This window comes from Triticum aestivum, chromosome 4B (assembly GCF_018294505.1).
Source record: "Triticum aestivum cultivar Chinese Spring chromosome 4B, IWGSC CS RefSeq v2.1, whole genome shotgun sequence".
Lineage (NCBI taxonomy): Eukaryota > Viridiplantae > Streptophyta > Magnoliopsida > Poales > Poaceae > Triticum > Triticum aestivum.
The window spans coordinates 627,445,544-627,467,257 of NC_057804.1; the positions used below are offsets into that span (position 1 = coordinate 627,445,544).

Consider the following 21,714-nt stretch of genomic DNA (forward strand, 5'->3'; position numbering starts at 1 on the left):
ATTTATGACAACAAGAACACAATCAACTTCCAAACAAACTACCAAATGATAATCATTGATGCATGGTTTAATAGTTTACATCACAAAATCATCATCTTTCTCCTCTCATCGGCATCATCACCAAAAGTTGCACCTCGGCGCCATTTCCTAGACCACAAGCGGGCTCCATCAAGCATCTCTATCGGCACCGGTGGAGTCGTACACACCGCCATCACCACAACTACTCATCGGAGTGTCACCTCGAAAAGTAGAGGACGCAACACGAAACATCCTCTTCCTCTCCGCGATGTCCTCCTTGTAGTCCTTCCACCATTGCAATTGGTCTTGATCCATGTCCTTCTTGGACATCATATGTGCTCTTTCTCTTCCACCATGAGTTCTTTCCATACCTTTGCCTCTTTGAGCTTGATCATCCTCTCCTCCAACTCGGCCTTGCGCTTTGCTTCTTCACGTTTTGCTTCAACTTGTGCAAGCTTGACCTCTTTCTTCTTCTCGGTGATAAGAAGCTTCATCTCCAATGTCTTCGTTGTCAATTCCTCTCTTGCCTTTATCATGTGGTCCATCTTCTCCCTTAGGCTTGACGCCTCTTCTTCCATCTTCACCCTTAGCTTGCCCTTCTTGTTTCCCTCGGGCTTGCCCACGTTCCTCTCCTCCTCATCTTCACTATCGTCCATCCTTAGCATTACCGACTTCTTGGGTGCGGTCTCTTGATCCCTCAACTTCCATTTGTTAAAGGTTTGAAGAATTGACCAAACATGCTTAAATGGGAATGGCTTGCCCTTGGAAGCGCCATCTCCTTGTACCTCAAGCCGGCAATTGTCTCCTATCAACCACACATAAATCACATAAGAACCCACCAATAGCATAGTGCACACACATAATCAAAATAGTGAAGAAATATGTACTCACATAGTCACTCTCCACGGTTCCACTAGGTGGTGCATCCCTCACTTGGTCCATGGCCGACGAGAACAAGCGGGCTTGATCAACTCCCACCGGCCTTGAAGCGACCGGTAAGTGCGATGGATGAACCCACTAGTCTTCGGCTTGATCCTACAATAGACGTCCTCGATCCTTTGCCAATAGAGTTTACCGGTTTGATCGGTGCCGGTGGTAGCATCCATTCCCACAGCTGCCCAAACATGAACCAAGAGGACATCTTCCGCCTCGGTGTAGTTTGTCGACCGAGCGTGTGGGCGGGAAGCGGCGGTGAATGCCTCCACCCCTATCTCGGCCACCTCCTCCTCGTCATCCCCTTCATCCTCCTCATCTTCCTCCTTTTCCTCCAAGTCGTCGCCAACCCTAAAGGGGTCTAGAGGCGGAGCTCCGAGGTCCACCTCCGCGTTTTGGAGGAGGTCCATGAACGAGGACGGGGTTGCCATTTCCTCGAGCACCTCATGCGCGGCGGGAGGAGGTTCGGCGACGGTGGCGGGCGGGGCCGCGGCCGCGGCGGCGAGCTTCTTCCACGGCTTCTTCACGGCCGGGGACGAGCCGACGATCTTGGCGGCCCCTCAAGGCCCACGGCCGGCCGCCTTCGGCCGGCTCTTCTTGGGGGCGGGCGCCGGGGCCATGGCGGGGGCAGGCGCCGGGGCGGAGACGGGGGCCGGGGCGGGAGGCTGGGAGGCGGGAGGAGGCACGCGAGGCCCGCCCGCCGCCGCTTTGCCCCGACGTGGGTCGCTGCCACCACGTCGGCGACGGTCGGGCGGGCGCCAGGGCGGGCGGGGCGGGAGCGGCGCGCGCGGTGGGCGGGGGCGCGGCGGCGGCGGGGCCTTCCATGGCCGGCGCGGCGGGAGGCGGCGGGAGCGGAGAAGGAGCGGTTGGCTCCCGCGCGATGAGGAGGAGTGCGACGAGGAGGAGTGCGGGTTGGGGGAGATTTTCCCCTCAGCCCCTATTTCTACAGATTGCAAAGTCGTTTGAGGGTTGGACCTCTAATTTTTTTTACGGGTTTGAGGGTTTAGAGGTTCTAGTCTACGGCGTTTTTTCGGCGAAAACTGTAAAAAAGCGGTTATTTTCAGGGGTTTGAGGGTTTGAGGGCTCTACTAGTAATGCTCTAAGCCCGACCCAAAGCCCGAAAGCTCGGCCTGAAATCCTTAAAAAGAGAAGCTCGAGTCCGGCCCTAACTATCATTCGGGCTGAAAAAATGAAGCCCGAGCCCGGCCCGAATGCCAAGCCCGAAGCTCAGTTTTTTCAGGTCGAGTCACTGGGTCGGGCTGTCCATGCCCAGGTTTAAGCAGGACGACAACAAGGTTGACGAGCCAGAGAAGAGGACGTATCAATATTGTACAGTGAGCCATTGGGCCTTGGCAGGTATTTGAGGTTACTGCGATGAAGAGGGTTTTAGGTTGGAGGTTTGGCTATCCCACATGATTTTGCTGGTTCTTGTATACGTGTAATCAATCAATGATAAAATCTTTCTCTCGTATGTGGGGTAACCTTCTTTTTAAAATCAGTGACCTTATCAACCCTGCTACAAGGCAATGGGGTGAGGATCTTGTGGCCCAGACTTTCTTGAAAGTTGATGTGCGGCATGTACTATCGATTCCTTTGCCGACATATGATATGACATGGAAGATTTGGTTGCATGGAGCCTGACAAAGAACAGAATTTTCTCTGTATTTACTACCTATTATGCTGAATGGGATCATCAACACGGGTTCAAATGAAGGCATAAATGGTATGGGAACCGTCGATTCAAACAAGATATGGTACTGTATTTGGAGTCTGCAATGCCCTAGCAAGGTAAGAAATTTCGTATGGGGAACACCACACAAAACTTTGCCTTGTCTGGTCACTTTAGCAAATAGGCATATTAAGGTCAATTTGAACAACTCAGATTTTGTGAGCATCATGCAAGAAGGTGGAAGATCAGCGGGAATTGCTGCAGCCATCTTTGACTACTACTACTCCCTCCATTCCTAAATATAGGGTGTATAGTTTTTGACACGGAAATTAAAGAACACACATGGAGGGAAAATTTCACAAGTTTTGGGCGACATTACACATGACTAATTGACATGAGAAAATAGAGGAGCTTGCGTAATATAAGGAAATGTAAACAAATTCCTCAAAAAATTATCCAAACGAGTGGTGCAGCGCAATACACCTTATATTTCGGAATTTTTCTCAAAAATCTATACACCTTATATCAAGGAATGGAGGGAGTATAATTTAGCTCGTGATTCCCCCCTAGCTGACATTGTTTTAGTCTTTTAGTTTTATTTTTTGAGGAAAAAAATGTAATGTTGTTGCGCATCTGCTTGCTAGCAGGCCATGAGGAATGCGCCTGGGGAGTGGCTTGATGAACCAACCAATGAGATTATCCGAATCTAATTGATGATGTTACTCATGTCAAAGTTTTAAAGTTGGGTGGTTAATGTAAAAATAAATCAATGAATGTTGAACTCTTTATCTAATAAATGTTTTTGATATTTATATTACTACCTCTAGTTGGCGCCCATTTATCTTTTTTGATCTTAGTTTGGAAGTGCCCTCAGTTTTGATCCTGAAAAGTGAGGTGCAGAATTCGGTGAGTTAGTTTATCCCTCAGATACCTCTATATATGTACTATTTGTTTGTGTCCAAAATTACATCAACCGAAAAGCTACTCGATCAAAATGGATGGTGCAGCTCGTTTGGTTACTTAATTTATCCCACAGAAATCTCTACATTTTAATAGCAATTCCATCAGTTTATAAAAGGCCCATTTGATGAAAACATGTGGTGGAACTTGCTGCTACCGACCTCCATGGACGCTTATTAGCTTTGTAAACGAGGCTGGAAGCGCATGCCTTAGCAGGGGCGCGTTGCATGTTAATATAGCCAGGGATATGGCGCAGATTACAGGAGGAGGTTAGGATAGGTTTAGGTGTGGATTGATCTCCAAGCTAACTAACTACAAGGATCAGATCTCAACAACCTAATCTATCCTAACAAGGTACAACACACGCCACATACGGTTTATACAAATACCGTGAATACAATGTTTAACGCTCCCCCTCAATCACAATTATCTAAGTTGAGATTGCGTCTAAAGACCTCCAGCTGCCGTAGTGATAGTGGTTTAGTAAAGCCATCTGCCACTTGATCACCAGTAGGAACAAAACGAATATTCAAAAGCTTGTTAGCCACTCTTTCACGAACAAAATGATAATCAATCTCAATGTGCTTCATCCTAGCATGAAAAATAGGATTTGCAGAAAGATAGGTAGCACCAAGATTGTCACAGCAAAGAGAAGCTGCAGATGAGTGACGAATGCCCAACTCTCTTAACAAATTCTGAATCCAAATAATCTCAGCAGTAGCATTTGCTAAGGCCTTGTACTCAGCTTCTGTACTTGACCTAGACACAGTAGGTTGCTTACGTGCACTCCAAGAAATCAATGTACCACCAAAGAAAACCGCAAAGCCTCTAGTGGACCTTCGATCATCAGGACACCTTGCCCAGTCTGCATCTGAAAAAGCACTGACAAGAGTAGAGTCTGACTTAGCAAGTTTGGGACCATGACTCTTGGTTGCCTGGAGATACCGAAGAATTCTTTTTACTGCTGTCCAATGAGTACTAGTAGGTGCATGAAGGAACTGGCGAACTTTGTTGACTGAAAAACAGATATATGGTCTGGATATAGTCAAATACTGCAAAGCTCCTAGAACACTCCTGTACCTGGTGGAGTCCTCGGCTCCAAGAACCTCTCCATCATGAAGAGGCAATTTCTCAGAAGTAGAAAAAGGAGTTGGAGAAGGTTTGCAACCTTTCATACCCACTCGCTCAAGGATATCTTGCACATATTTTTCCTGAGATAGAAGAACTCCACTACCCATATTCTTTACCTCAATTCCAAGAAAGAAGTGAAGACTGCCCAAATCCTTGAGTGCAAAGTCCATGCGCAGATCCTTAAGAAGGGCTTCAACTGCTTGTGAGGAGGAACTGGTGACAATAATATCATCAACATAAATAAGCATAAAAATGGTTTCTCCATGCCGATGATAAAAGAACAAGGATGTGTCTTCCTTGGAAGCAGTAAAACAAAGAGACTATAACTTGGAATACAAAAGATAATACCAAGATCTGGGTGCTTGTTTCAAACCATAGATTGCTTTATCAAGTTTGCAGACATGACGTGGCAAAGCTGAATTTTCATACCCAGGAGGCTGCCTCATAAAAACTTCTTCTTCCAGAACACAGTGTAAGAACGCGTTCTTTACATCTAGTTGTCGCATGCACCAATTTCGAGATATTGCAACTGAAAGAATTAATCTGATAGTAGCAGCTTTGATCACTGGACTAAAGGTATCCTCATAATCAATTCCGTACCTTTCGCTTGAAACCTTTGGCCACAAGACATGCCTTATACCTGTCAATTGTGCCATCAGATTTCCACTTTACCTTGTACACCCAATTGCAGTCAATCACGTTTCTCCCCCTGGTGGAACCAAACACCATGTTTGGTTCTCTACAAGAGCTGAAAATTCTTCATCCATTGCCTGTTTCCACTTGGGATCCCCAAGAGCACCCTGCAGATTCTTCAGCTCACCTGTGGCACAAAAGGAACCCCAACGAACACAACCATCTTTATAAAGCTCGGGTTTGATAATACCACTCTGTGACCGGGTGTGCGAACGCGCAGGAGGAGGCGGTGCTGGTCGAACTTGCTGCATGTGGAGGCGGTTTTGCGTAGAAGACACGGCAGAGTTGGATGCAGCAGATGCAACCGCAGAGGATCCCGAACCCGTGTCCTGCAGAGAACCAGACGGATCCGGTGCGGCAGCCAATGACAAACTGCCACTTGGTAGTTCTGGAGCTAGCACAGGGTGGGAGGGAATCGTACAGCATCGGGTTCCGCGCGCCCCGCCTCGCTGAGGACACGTGGGCCATGCCCAGTTAGCCCGCCAGGGGACAATGCGCCATCCAACGTGGGAGACAACGAAGGAGTGCGCCCAGCGGGCCCACCAGGAGATGGCAGGTTGGTGCGCCCGCCTGACCACCCGCCTGCAGGCATGAATCCTGGCGAGGATTCGCCTGCTGATTCTGTTGATGCGGATCCCACGGCGGATTCGCCTAGCGCCACTGCTGCCCCTGATCCTGACGCCACCTAAGGATTTTCTATGGCTGCAATGGAGCTCTTTGTTTGTTGCATAAAATCATGAGAGTTTTGTCACGCCCAATATGCGACCCTATCCAAAAGGAACTCAATGGTCCCACCAAGGATAGACCCGCATATTGAAACGCTTTTGCAAGGTGGATATCATTACATCAACATTACATAATAGACGGGGGTACATACAAGAGGCATACAATGCCACGTGAATACAACATCACAATACATAAGAGCATCATTTGACTACGGATGAAACACAAACAGAAACTCGAATGACATCCACCCTACTAGCCCAGGCTGCCGACCTGGAACCTATCCCCTGATCGAAGAAGAAGCAGAAGAAGAACTCAATGCAAGCATCGCTCTCGCGTCATGATCATCGCATAAACCTGTACCTGCAACTGTTGTTGTAGTAATCTGTGAGCCACGAGGACTCAGCAATCCCATTACCACGGGTATCAAGACTAGCAAAGCTTAAAGGGAAAGGAAGGGGTAAAGTGGTGAGGTTGCAGCAGCGACTAAGCATATATGGTGGCTAACATACGCAAATAAGAGCCAGAAGAGAGCAAGCAGAACGGTCGTGAAGCTAGCAATGATCAAGAAGTGATCCTGAACTCCTACTTACGTCAAACATAACCCAGAAACCGTGTTCACTTCCCGGACTCCGCCGAAAAGAGACACACACGGTTGATGCGTTTTAATTCGGATCTGGTGTCAAGTTATCTACAACCGGACATTAACAAATTCCCATCTGCCTATAACCGCAGGCACGGCTTTCGAAAGATTATACCCTGCAGGGGTGTCCCAACTTATCCCATGACAAGCTCTCGCGATCAATGAAGGAATAGACCTTCTCCCAGGAAGACCCGATCAGACTCGGAATCCCGGTTTACAAGATATTTCGACAATGGTAAAACAAGACCAGCAAAGCCGCCCGATGCGCCGACAAATCCTGATAGGAGCTGCACATATCTCATTCTCAGGGCACACCGGATGAGCGAAGCGTACAAGAACCGACATAACCCAAGTTGCCAAGGGATGGCCCCGCACGGTGCTCTAGTTCGGACCAACACTTAGACAAGCACTGGCCCGGGGGGGGGGGGGGGGGGCTAAAATAAAGATGACCCTTGGGTTGGCTGATCCAAGGGAAAGGGTAGGTGGTGGTGAGGCAAATGGTAAAACCAAGGTTGGACCTTGCTGGAGGAGTTTTATTGAAAGCGAACTGTCAAGGGGGTCCCATAAATCACCCGACCGCGTAAGGAACACAAAATCCGGGAACATAACACCGGTATGACGGAAAATAGGGCGACAAGAGTGGAACAAAACACCAGGCAAAAGGCCGAGCTTTCCACCCTTTACCAAATATATAGATGCATTTATAATATAAGAGATATTGTGATATCCCAACCAAAATCCTGTCCACCATGGAGAAATCTTCAACTTCACCTGCAACTAGCAACGCTATAAGAGGGCTGAGCAAAGCGGTAACATAGCCAAACAATGGTTTGCATAGGAAGGTGTCAAAGGTTAGAGGTTCATGGCAATTTGGGATGGCATGATAAACAGGTGATAGGTAGCGCAGCATAGCGAAAGAGCGAAGCAACTAGCATAGCAATGATAGTAGTGAGATCCAGGGTAGCGGTCATCTTGCCTGAAATCCCGCAAGGAAGAAGAACGAGTCCATGAAGAAGATGAAGCCACGAAGACGAACCAAGCGTAGACGGACGAATCCTCACGATCGCAACGAAACAGGAACTATCGAAAAGAAGCACACAACATAGTAAACACACCACACATGAACAAGACATGATGCACAACAAGCATGATGCATGACAAATCTACATGAAGCTACTCATGGCAAGGGATGATGCAAACAAGAGCAACACATAAAGGCAAGTTTAAATGAGGCCGGGAACAACATATAACAATTCCGGTAAGTCCTCATATGCATATTTCAAAATTGGTCCAGATCTGAATAAACCTTATGTTCAAGTTGTTAAACAGCAAGTTAAGATGCACCAAGATGATCAACATGAGATTCTAGTCAAGTTACATATAAAGTTCATTTAATTCGGAGCTACGGCCTAGAAGATATGAGCAAAACAAGTTAAACATGGCATTGATGCAAAATGCACCCAAATATCAAGCAAACACTCCAATACAAGGATGCAACATGATAATATGAAGCTACATGCAAAATCAAGCAAGTTTCATATAGAGCACACTCAAAACGGAGCAACGGTTCAACACACACACACACTATACAAGTTTAAAGGACAAGCTGTCCAAAACAGCAACTAGGCATATTGCAAGCATCAAAACAACATTCTACAGAACCTCAACATAATAACAAAAGGCATGGGCATGATGTACAGGTAAAGCATTACAAAACATGAACACTGAGCTATCTCCAGAAATCACTAGAACATGCTCAAACACACATGGGAAGATTACAATTTATAACAATTCAGACTTCGCAGAAAATAACATCAGGTTGCAATGTTTACAGCTATCAAACAACATGTTACATGAACTTATTATGGCAAACAAAGGCATGTCATGAATCTACTAATATCATAGATCAAAAGTCCCTTACTGACCATAAGCCAAAAAGGATCAGAAAATATGATGGCACCCACGTAAACATAGCCAGTTATTATAGAGATTCAAACATGGCAGAAACAGAATTATGAAGGCATGTAGATGAGCTTGTGCAACTCACTATAGAGCAAAACATGGCATGTCAAGGCGCCCAACAGTAAGAAGGCGTGTTTGTGAAGCTACGCATGGCAATAGCAAGTCCATAGGGTGCATGGAATAGTAGGAAAACACATGGGAACAACTGAACTTAATGATAAGAGGCTGACAGCAACATTATGAAGCAACTTTGGAGCAAGGAAACAACAAGCTACAGCAAGCTATAAATGCAACCAGGGGCATGGATGAATAGAGCATATCATGTAGATCAAAACATATTTAATGATCATCTCCAGATTATGCATAGAATGATTTGTAGCAACATGTTTATATAGCATCACGCAATAACAGATTCAACCTAGCAAAACAGCAACATCATGTACCCTACTTAACAAGCTTGAATCACTCCCCACAAGTCATTGCATGACAAGATAAGCATAGCATCATCAATAAGACATGTTTGGGAAACAAACCAAGTCAAGAATAAGTCCATAGCATGCAAGGATCAACTACAACAACCTTGGCAAAATTGAGTAACATGTAAACAATCTGCCAGGAAACATTTTGAAGCAAAAGTAGAGCATGAAAATGACATGCTAGACTACTCCATAATTGCAACAAAGGGCATGAATGGATAGACAATAACCACAAGTTCAAAACATCCTTACTGAAGTATCTCAAAATATGCATGGATCTCTCTGTAGCATCAAGTTTACATGGCATCAAAATAACAGCAAAACAGGGACTAAAATCAGTAACACCACGATGCCTAGTTTGCATGCTTGTGCTAGTCACCACATTGATTACAAAAATACATGATAAGCACCTCTATAAAGAAGACATAGCATAGATCAAAACACATATAGACATCAACCTCATAGGAGGCACACATCAATCATGGCAAAAATGACAAAAGAGCTCGTTCTGATAACAGACAGCAGAAAACATCATGAAGCACTTTTACAACGGTGATTCAGGTATCAAGATGAGGTCAAATGAATATGATGCAATGGAATGAAATTATGTACTCGTCGAGACGAACAATTTGACATATTACACGCACGAAATGGAGCTACATGCACAGAGATACGGCATGATGAACATGGCATGAAAATACTGTAATCCTGGGCCTTGGTGGATTTTATACCTCGCCGGAAAAGTCAACGGGACGACGCGGATCGGGACGGAGGGATCCAGGATGGGGAGATGCTCGTTTGGATGGAGGGAGTGGTGGATCTGATCCACTCCCTCGGATCCGGCGAACTCCGGCGACCGGAGAAGTCGGAGAGGGCGGAGGAGGCCAGGGCTGGAATGGGCTCCGGCGGCGGCGCTAGTGGCCGGCGGCGGGGCGGGTCGCGCTCGGGCGAAGGGCATCGGCGTAGGTCGGGCGCGCTGGGCGCCGCCGGCGAGGCTGGAGGGCGGCGAACGGGCCGGCCGGTGGGGCGCCAGGCCGCGGGCGGCGAGCGGGGAGGCGCCGGCGGGTGTGGCGCGGAGGAACGGCGGGGATCCGGCAAAGCGCGGGGGCGGCGCGCCGCGGGCGAAACGGCGGTCGGCGAGGGCACCACGGCGGCGGCGGAGGCGAGCGGCCGCGGGGCGCGGCGGCGGCGGCGCGCCCGCTGGTCGCGGCGGCGGCGGGACGGGCCGGGCGGGCCCGCGATGGGCTCGCCGGGCCTGCGGCGGCGGGGCGGCGCGGGAGGCCACATGGCGCGCTGGGATTCGCTGCGGTAGGCGGCGCGCACATGTCCGGCGCGACGCGGACACGTCCGGCGGCGCGGGGAGGAATAGCTAGGGTTTCTTCTGCGAGTTTTCGGGGAAGGCCAGATATATATAGGTAGAGGGAGCTAGGAGTGTCCAAATGAGGAGCGATTTTCGGCCACGCGATCGTGATCGAACGACCAAGAGCATGGAGGGGAGTTTGCTGGGTTTGGGGCCACTTTGGAAGGGTGTTGGGCTGCAAAGAGAAAGAGGGGTTTACGGTTACCCGGTTAACCGTTGGAGTACCAAACGACCTCCGAATGGCACGAAACTTGACAGGCGGTCTATTGGTGGTATACCAAGGCCACTTGGAAAGCCTCGGGCCATTCCCAGAAAGTTTAACACCCGCTCACAACGAGAGGCAAAAGGGGAACGCCGGAGGGCATAGGAGCGCCGGATTGCAAAACGGACAACAGGGAAAAGGCTCGGATGCAAGAGACGAACACGTATGCAAAATGAAATGCACATGATGACATGAAGAAATGCAATACGCAAGCAAATGACATGGCAACAACGGAAAATAACTGGCAGACACCTGGCGCATCGGATCCGGGGCGTTACAACACTCCTCCACTAACAAGAGATCTCGTCCCGAGATCTTAGGACCGAGACGGAAGGGAAAAGGGTTGAGGTGAAACAAGAACTGAAGAGAAGAAGCAAAGAATCGAGAGCACTCGAGAATAAGAGAGGAACGACGAGAATGACGAGAATCGAAAGCTCACGGAATCAGATAGACTATGAAACCACTCCGGTTAGAATAAGAAAAGAAAATAAATAAGACTGAAAGGATTTAGGCAGCACTCTGGTTGAACATGGGGAGGGTCGAATCATGAACTAGAGAAGATGGAATGATACTTGATGAGAGGAACAACACAAAGCCTCCGGAAGAATTGGAAGAGTTGAATGAAAAGAACTTAGAAGGAAGGATTGAACAGAGTTGTTGAGAAAATCAACAACGAAATAATAAGCTTGATGTGGACTTATAGGTAACATCTCAAGATCATAAGGTGATAACCGGCCACAAACGGGAATGATTGGATAGCTGAGAAGAACGAAGAAATGCAAAACTCCACTTCCGAAGAAAATGAAGAATTATTTGCTCTTCAAGATGGGAGAAGAAAAGATACTTGAACTCCACCAACCAGAATCTTGATGAACTCTTGAAGAAAGAATTAAATCATGAAGAACCACCATGAAGAACTCCGGTAGCAAAAGGATGATGAGATAGAATGAAGGAAGAAAGAATAAAATGAGCCTTGCGATGATTTAGATGGAGGTTCCGACGAAATGGATGAGAAAATTGAACTCCGGAAAAGAAAAGATGAAAACACTTGGAGCTTGAATTTATTCCTCACGAACAAACTCCGAAGGAAGGGATTAAACACTTGGATGAAATAAGAATAAGATTTATTGTATGCTTATCCTCATCAAATTAAATTGATGACAAGCAATGGATTTTGCATATTACTTATTCTTCTTGAAAAGGATTGAGAAGAGATATAGCGCCACCTGAGAAGGTCTTCATGAACCACCGGTAGGATTGAAAAGCAATGAATGGATAGAATAATAATCAAGGAAAAGAATCTTGAATGAACCACCGTAAGAATTCAAAAATGGCTGATGAAAGAGATTGAATCACCAGGAAGAATTAGAAGAACAAATAAGCAAGAGGGAATTTAGATACAAAAGAATAAAGAGATCATGAGCTGATTAAAGAACACTTGAACGAAGCACCGGAATAATTGGATAACGATAACTGGAATGATGGTCTCTGGTGAAAAGAAACGGGAAAAGAACTTCTGACAGACTCCGGATGGGTAAGAAAAGGATAACTGACAAATGGAATAATTTGAGAGGATAATATGAAGCTCGAACCATGAAACTTCAAGAGAACGGACAAGGTTTAGAGGAAAAATTCTTCTTCGGTCTTCAATGACGACGGGAAAACACCACCAAAATACTGAGATACTCCGGTAGAATGAAAAACAGAGAGGTTGAGCCAACAATGAAATGATTTTAATTGATCATGGAAAAGGCATGTGACTGATGGAATCCATTCTTACGTCACACTTGAAAAGAATTGAGAATAACTCCGGGGGAATTAGAAGAGTCAGGTAAGATCCTAGGAAAAGACCTGTGGGTTAGGGCCCACTGAAGAGAAAACACCGTTGGAAAGGGATGTTGAACAGATAGATGATGCACCGGAACAATTGAAATATTTGAATGAGGTGACAACCTCGAATTGATTCAAACATAGACGAATCTCCTGATATGTCTTCCGAACTCCGGAATGATTGAATGGCGAGAGGCGAACGAGCAGGGAAAACACTTGATCCAAGGAAAAGAATGTGATCACCCGAAAAACTTGAATTAAATCCACCGGAGAAGAAAAAGAGATGAAGAATGACGAACGAGATGAGAATTCACCGGTTGAAATAATTTACGAAAGACTGAAGAGGCTCTACATGAATGAAATTGATGCTCGAAAGAAGCTCAGGCTCCGGGAAGAAAAAGGGTGGGAGGGCAGGAAAACAAAGGCAACTTGGAAGGGGAAATCGACGAATATCTTGAAGAGAAAACACCGGTTGAAATCATTGAGGAGAGAGAGCAAAAACTTCGCACGAGTAGGATGGATACTCGATTACGGACTCTGGTTCCGAGAAGAAGAAGGGTGGGCGGGTGGGAAAATAAGACAACTGAGGATTGAACTCAATGATGAAGAGGCTCGAATCGACTTGACGAGAAATGCACCGGATAAAAGAGCTGAGGAACAACTACCGGAAAAACCAACTCGTGATCCTAAAGAAAAATTTGAAAGGGAAGAGAAGTAATTCAAAACACCTACGTCAAGATTCCTTACCAGAGCGACGAAGGGGCTGAGGAGTAAAAAGAATTCCTACTCTCCGATATAACTAGACTCCGAAAACAGTTTTCTTCTAGTCTCAACAACGGCCAAACTACACGATCAATCAAGGGGGCTCCTAGGGTCGGTCGAGGCTCTGATACCAACTTGTCACGCCCAATATGCGACCCTATCCAAAAGGAACTCGAAGGTCCCACCAAGGATAGACCCGCATATTGAAACGCTTTTGCAAGGTGGATATCATTACATCAACATTACATAATAGATGGGGATACATACAAGAGGCATACAATGCCACGTGAATACAACATCACAATACATAAGAGCATCATCCGACTACGGATGAAACACAACCAGAAACTCGAACGACATCCACCCTTCTAGCCCAGGCTGCCGACCTGGAACCAATCCCCTGATCGAAGAAGAAGCAGAAGAAGAACTCAACGCAAGCATCACTCTCGCGTCATGATCATCGCATAAACCTGTACCTGCAACTGTTGTTGTAGTAATCTGTGAGCCACGAGGACTCAGCAATCCCATTACCATGGGTATCAAGACTAGCAAAGCTTAAAGGGAAAGGAAGGGGTAAAGTGGTGAGGTTGCAGCAGCGACTAAGCATATATGGTGGCTAACATACGCAAATAAGAGCGAGAAGAGAGCAAGCAGAACGGTCGTGAAGCTAGCAATGATCAAGAAGTGATCCTAAACTCCTACTTACGTCAAACATAACCCAGAAACCGTGTTCACTTCCCGGACTCCGCCGAAAAGAGACCATCACGGCTACACACACGGTTGATGCGTTTTAAGTCGGATCTGGTGTCAAGTTATCTACAACCGGACATTAATAAATTCCCATCTGCCTATAACCGCAGGCACGACTTTCGAAAGATTATACCCTGCAGGGGTGTCCCAACTTAGCCCATGACAAGCTCTCGCGATCAACGAATGAATAGACCTTCTCCCAGGAAGACCCGATCAGACTCGGAATCCTGGTTTACAAGACATTTCGACAATGGTAAAACAAGACCAGCAAAGCCGCCCGATGCGCCAACAAATCCCGATAGGAGCTGCACATATCTCGTTCTCAGGGCACACCGGATGAGCGAAGCGTACAGGAACCGACGTAACCCAAGTTGCCAAGGGATGGCCCTGCACGGTGCTCTAGTTTGGACCAACACTTAGACAAGCACTGGCCCCCGGGGGGGAGGGGGGGGGGCTAAAATAAAGATGACCCTTGGGTTGGCCGACCCAAGGGAAAGGGTAGGTGGTGGTGAGGCAAATGGTAAAACCAAGGTTGGGCCTTGCTGGAGGAGTTTTATTCAAAGCAAACTGTCAAGGGGGTCCCATAAATCACCCGACCGCGTAAGGAACGCAAAATCTGGGAACATAACACCGGTATGATGGAAACTAGGGCGGCAAGAGTGGAACAAAACACCAGGCAAAAGGCCGAGCCTTCCACCCTTTGCCAAATATATAGATGCATTAATAATATAAGAGATATTGTGATATCCCAACCAAAATCCTGTCCACCATGGAGAAATCTTCAACTTCACCTGCAACTAGCAACGCTATAAGAGGGCTGAGCAAAGCGGTAACATAGCCAAACAATGGTTTGCATAGGAAGATGTCAAAGGTTAGAGGTTCATGGAAATTTGGGATGGCTTGATAAACAGGTGATAGGTAGCGCAACATAGCGAAAGAGCGAAGCAACTAACATAGCAATGACAGTAGTGAGATCCAGGGTAGCGGTCATCTTGCCTGAAATCCCGCAAGGAAGAAGAACGAGTCCATGAAGAAGATGAAGCCACGAAGACGAACCAAGCGTAGATGGACGAATCCTCACGATCGCAACGAAACAGGAACTATCGAAAAGAAGCACACAACATAGTAAACACACCACACGTGAACAAGACATGATGCACAACAAGCATGATGCATGACAAATCTACATGAAGCTACTCACGGCAAGGGATGATGCAAACAAGAACAACACATCAAGGGAAGTTTAAATGAGGCCGGGAACAACATATAACAAATCCGGCAAGTCCTCATATGCATATTTCGAAATTGGTCCAGATCTGAATAAACCTTATGTTCAAGTTGTTAAACAGCAAGTTAAGATGCACCAAGATGATCTACACGAGATTCTAGTCAAGTTACATATAAAGTTCATTTAATTCAGAGCTACGGCCTAGAAGATATGAGCAAAACAAGTTAAACATGGCATTGATGCAAAATGCATCCAAACATCAAGCAAACACTCCAAAACAAGGATGCACCATGATAATATGAAGCTACATGCAAAATCAAGCAAGTTTCATATAGAGCACACTCAAAACGGAGCAACGGTTCAACACACACACTCTATACAAGTTTAAAGGACAAGCTGTCCAAAACAACAACTAGGCATATTGCAAGCATCAAAACAACATGCTACACCACCTCAACATAATAACAAAATGCATGGGCATGATGTACAGGTAAAGCATTACAAAACATGAACACTGAGCTATCTCCAGAAATCACTAGAACATGCTCAAACACACATGGGAATATTGCAATTTATAACAATTCAGACTTCGCAGAAAATAACATCAGGTTGCAATGTTTACAGCTATCAAACAACATGTTACAGGAACTTATTATGGCAAACAAAGGCATGGTATGAATCTAATAATATCATAGATCAAAAGTCCCTTACTGACCATAAGCCAAAAATGATCAGAAAATATGATGGCACCCACGTAAACATAGCAAGTTATTATACAGATTCAAACATGGCAGAAACAGAATTATGAAGGCATGTAGATGAGCTTGTGCAATTCACTACAGAGCAAAACATGGAATGGTAAGGCACCCAACAGTAAGAAGGCATGTTTTTGAAGCTAAGCATGGCAATAGCAAGTCCATAGGGTGCATGGAACAGTAGGAAAACACATGGGAACAACTGAACTTAATGTTAACAGGCTGACAACAACATTATGAAGCAAGTTTGGAGCAAGTAAACAACAAGCTATAACAAGCTATAAATGCAACCAGGGGCATGGATGAATATAGAATATCATGTAGATCAAAACATATTTAATGATCATCTCCAGATTATGCATAGAATGATTTGTAGCAACATGTTTATATAGCATCACGAAATAACAGATTCAGCCTAGCAAAACAGGAACATCATGTACCCTACTTAACAAGCTTGAATCACTCCCCACAAGTCATTGCATGACAAGATAAGCATAGCATCATCAAGAAGACATGTTTGGGAAACAAACCAAGTCAAGAACAAGTCCATAGCATGCAAGGATCAACTACAACAACCTTGGCAAAATTGAATAACATGTAAACAATCTGCCAGGAAACATTTTGAAGCAAAAGTAGAGCACGAAAATGACATGCTAGACTACTCCATAATTTCAACAAATGGCATGAATGTATAGATAATAACCACATGTTCAAAACATCCTTACTGAAGTATCTTAAAATATGCATGGATCTCTCTGTAGCATCAAGTTTACATGGCATCCGAATAACATCAGAACAGTGACTAAAATCAGTAACATCACGATGCCTTGTTTGCATGCTTGTGCTAGTCACCACATTGATCACAAAAATATATGGTAAGCACCTCTATAAAGAAGACATAGCATAGATCAAAACACATGTAGACATCAACCTCATAGGATGCACACATCAATCATGGCAAAAATGACAAAAGAGCTCGTTCTGATAACAGACAACAGAAAACATCATGAAGCACTCTTACAACAATGATTCAGGCATCAAGATGAGCTCAAATGAATATGATGCAATTGAATGAAATGATGTACTCGTTGAGACAAACAATTTGACATATTACACGCACGAAACGGAGCTACATGCACAGAGATACGACATGATGAACATGTCATGAAAATACTGTAATCCTGGGACTTGGTGGATTTTATACCTCGCGGGAAAAGTCAACGCGACGACGCGGATCGGGACGGAGGGATCCAGGATGGGGAGATGCTCGTTTGGATGGAGGGAGTGGTGGATCTGATCCACTCCCTCGGATCCGGCGAACTCCGGCGACCGGAGAAGTCGGAGAGGGCGGAGGAGGCCGGGGCTGGAATGGGCTCCGGCGGCGGCGCTAGTGGCCGGCGGCGGGGCGGGTCGCGCTCGGGCGAAGGGCATCGGCGGAGGTCGGGCGCGCTGGGCGCCGCCGGCGAGGCTGGAGGGCGGCGAATGGGCCGGCCGGCGGGGCGCCAGGCCGCGGGCGGCGAGCGGGGAGGCGCCGGCGGGCGCGGCGCGGAGGAATGGCGGGGATCCGACGAAGCGCGGGATGGTGCACCGCGGGCGAAACGGCTGCCGGCGAGGGCGCCACGGCGGCGGCGAAGGCGAGCGGCCACGGGGCGTGGCGGCGGCGGCGGGACGGGCCGGGCGGGCCCGCGATGGGCTCGCCGGGCCTGCGGCGGCGGGGCGGCGCGGGAGGCCACGTGGCGCGCTGGGATTCGCTGCGGCGGGCGGCGCGGACATGTCCGGCGCGACGCGGACACGTCCGGCGGCGCGGGAGGAATAGCTAGGGTTTCGTCTGCGATTTTTCAGGGAAGGCCACATATATATAGGTAGAGGGAGCTAGGAGTGTCCAAATGAGGAGCGGTTTTCGGCCACGCGATCGTGATCGAACGACCGAGAGCATGAAGGGGAGTTTGCTGGGTTTTGGGCCATTTTGGAAGGGTGTTGGGCTGCAAAGAGAAAGAGGGGTTTACGGTTACCCGGTTAACCGTTGGAGTACCAAACGACCTCCGAATGGCACAAAACTTGACAGGCGGTCTACCGGTGGTATACCAAGTCCACTTGGAAAGCCTCGGGCCATTCCGAGAAAGTTTACCACCTGCTCACAACGAGAGGTAAAAGGGGAACGCCGGAGGGCATAGGAGCTCCGGATTGCAAAACGGACAACGGGGAAAAGGCTCGGATGCAAGAGACGAACACGTATGCAAAATGAAATGCACATGATGACATGATGAAATGCAACATGCAAGCAAATGACATGGCAACAATGGCAAATAACTGGCAGACACCTGGCGCATCGGATCCGGGGCGTTACAAGTTTTCACCAAATTCTTCGGGATTTGGCTGCCCTGTTTCCTGCACACTTTCAGCTGGGTTATTGGCATTAGACATGGACATATGGTCAACAGCAAAATCAACTCCCCCATGAACAAAACTAGGAGATGGCAAGAGATGAGGGGGTAAAAGAAGCAACTCTTTGCGAAGTTGGGCACCGGCATTGGAGTGAAGGCTTGCGAAGGGAAAGACTTGCTCGTCAAAAATGATTCAAGAAGGCACATTGTGGAGGGTACTGTACCCCAAGAAGGCACATTGTTTGGACCTAAACTCAAGTTTGTGCTTGTTGAAAGGGCACAAATTCGGCCAGACGACACATCAAAAAATGCGAAGAAAAGAATAGTTGGGTTTAGTGCCAAAAATTCGTTCTAGTGGAGTTTGGTTCTTGATGACTCTACTGGGAATACAGTTAATAAGATAGACCGCAGTGAGGAACGCTTCGTCCCAAAATTTGAGTGGCATGCATAAAGGCATGAGCCATTAGAGAGAGACCAACTTACACGATGTGTCTATGCTTTCTCTCCGCGGAGCCGTTTTGCTGATGAGCATGGGGGCAGGAAACGTGGTATGTGATGCCGATGCGTTCAAAGAAAGAGCTCAACCGTTGGTATTCACCGCCCCAGTCAGTTTGCATAGCGATGATCTTGCAATCAAAGAGGCGTTCAACATGAGCTTGAAAAAGATGAAATTTCTCAAAGGCATCTGATTTATTCTTAAGCAAATAGATCCAGCTAAACTTGCTAAAATCATCTATAAAGCTGACATAATATTTCCGGCGACCTACAGAGACGGGCCCGGGACCCCAAACATCGCAAAAAATAAGCTCTAAAGGAGCTATGGACTCGCTAGTTGAACGAGGCTAGGGTAGTTGATGGCTTTTGGCCATCTGACGTGCATCACACACGAAGAGGTGATCTTGCTTATTGGAAACAGGAAGATTGAAGTCATGAAGAATCTACTGAACTACCGGAAGAGCAGGATGCCCTAGACGTTTGTGCCACCGGGATGTGGAAGGCTTGATAGCACCAAGCACTTGACGTTGGGGAGCGCTCTGCTGACCGGTTACTGGGAACAAGCCCCATCTACTCCTGTTTTGAAGGATTGTTCTCCGGGTAGCATGATCCTTGACAAGAAAGAATTCAGGGTGAAGTTCAATAAAAATATCATTATCTCGCATAAGATTATAGATTTTTTGTCCAAAAGGACCCCCTGGCCAACAAAATTGCCAAAAAAGACCACATGTCAAAAACATTGTCAAAAAGGACCCCCTCGCTAGTGGCGGCAGGCGCGGCAGGCGACACGTGGCGCCTGCCGCCACGCCAGGAGGCGGCAGGCCCTGCCGCCACCGCAGGAGGCGGCCGCGCGGGATATAACCGTTTGTGCACAGTGCGCCGAGCCGGGACAGAACGGCCAGGCCTGGTGGGCCATGCCGCCACCCAGCAAGGCGGCCTCTGTTGCCGCTGTCGGGCGCGGGCCGACAACCTGTGATGCTCGCGGGCCCCGCCTGTGGGCCAGGCCGCCACTGCAGCAGGCGGCGACCCTGTTGCTGCACGCGCGACAACGACGCAAACGGCGCTGATTCCGGTGGGCGCAGATTTTCACAGGCGCTGCTTTTCCCCAGTTCCTTGTTTTGCTTTCTGCCACAAGTTTCGATGATCCAGAATCGGATTCCCGCCTAAACTTTGTAGTACTGATTGCTACATAGACGATACTGATTAAAGCAGTGCGTGATTCTCGCTTCCGTCTATTTCTCCAGCCGAAGCGACATCACTCAGGCGTGCTGTTTTCAATGTGTGTTTTCCTGCCGCACACTCGAGAGCGTTGTTATTGCTGCGTGTGATGAGACACAGCGATGCTGGAATCTGATGCCGCGGTAGGTGAGTTCTGGCTAGTTCTGCCGACAATACAGTGGTCCTCTTCTTTTTAAACGCACATCCGCGGCTCCGTGTGCATACACTCTCTCTCTCGCATATCTCTGGTTGCCTTCTCTACCTCTTTGCTCTCTCTAAGCGCATACACAGACAGAAAGGAAAACTTGGTAGCCACTTTTACTCGTGATTTTGGTCGATTTGGAGTTGGATTTCGAAGATGATGAAGTTGAAGAAAAGATAGATTAAGGTAAGATCTATCCATTTTTGTTGGTTTCGTTCACATGCATGATGTTTTTGTTCTGTTTGATTAGTTCCTAAGTGTGTATTCTCTGTTGTTTTAGGCATAATTTTAGCACTTGAAGGAGTCATTTGGAGTCATTTAGAGCTTGAGGAGTAGGATTTGCATTGCGAAAGTGAACTACGAAGTTGAAGATCAAGGTATGAGCTTTGCAATACGTGTAATTTTTTGTGCATGCACGATGGTAATTAGTTAGTCTTTTAGCCCGTCATTAGCTATGCGATGTTAGTGCGTAGAGGTTAGAAATAATTTCAGACGACAAATACAACATTTATAATATTTTTTTAGAAGAGTAGATTGAACATGTTATATCTATGTTAGGTGCATCCATTAGTATTGACATGCGAGAAATCTTAATACGGTAATTAGGAAAAAAACTTGTACAATAATTGTTCATTGCATGTGGTATGTTATTTCATGTGGTATGTTTATTAATAAGTCTATAGTTAGGAAGCGTAGGTCTACTTTGTTATGTCGCAATAATCTAAATTTTATATGTTAAGATTATGTGCTAATGTACTTGATGATGTATGTAATTAGATAAAATAATTCATCTTAGTAGCAAACAAGGAGGAGATGACGTGATTGAAGAAATTGTGTTTCTATCTTCGCTGTCCCTTTTGAGGTGATGACCACATACATGCAAGTGCTATTTTCATACTTTTGATAGCAGAAAGAAAAATCCGTGTGTAATATTGATGTTCATGTGATAATAGGTTGACTCAGTTCATATAGTACTGGTGACGGAAATTTATTCGAACTATTTGGACTCTTAATTGCATTCGCAAGCACATCCATATTGAAGCTAAGGTATAAAATGACACCGTAATTTTGTTAATATTTTTTATATTGATGTACTATTCTGAATAATGTGCATGCCGCTGCAAATATTATTATTTGTAAATAAATGATTACTATCGTATGCTATGAAAAAATTATATAAAGCCGGAAGAAATTAAATGTTTTACTCATATGACATTAAAATGTTATTATTGTACTGTTATGTTTAGTGGCTGTTGTAAG

The 21,714-nt window shown here is 46.5% G+C and overlaps 1 long non-coding RNA gene across 1 annotated transcript; it reads left to right on the top strand.

Annotated features, from left to right (window-relative positions):
- Nucleotides 1-20,500: 20,500 nt before the first annotated feature.
- LOC123089469 (uncharacterized) lies at nt 20,501-21,425 on the top strand. Its single transcript, XR_006442297.1, has 3 exons — nt 20,501-20,640; nt 20,735-20,831; nt 21,232-21,425. It is a non-coding gene; the product is annotated as an uncharacterized lncRNA (long non-coding RNA).
- The last annotated feature ends 289 nt before the right edge of the window (nt 21,426-21,714 follow it).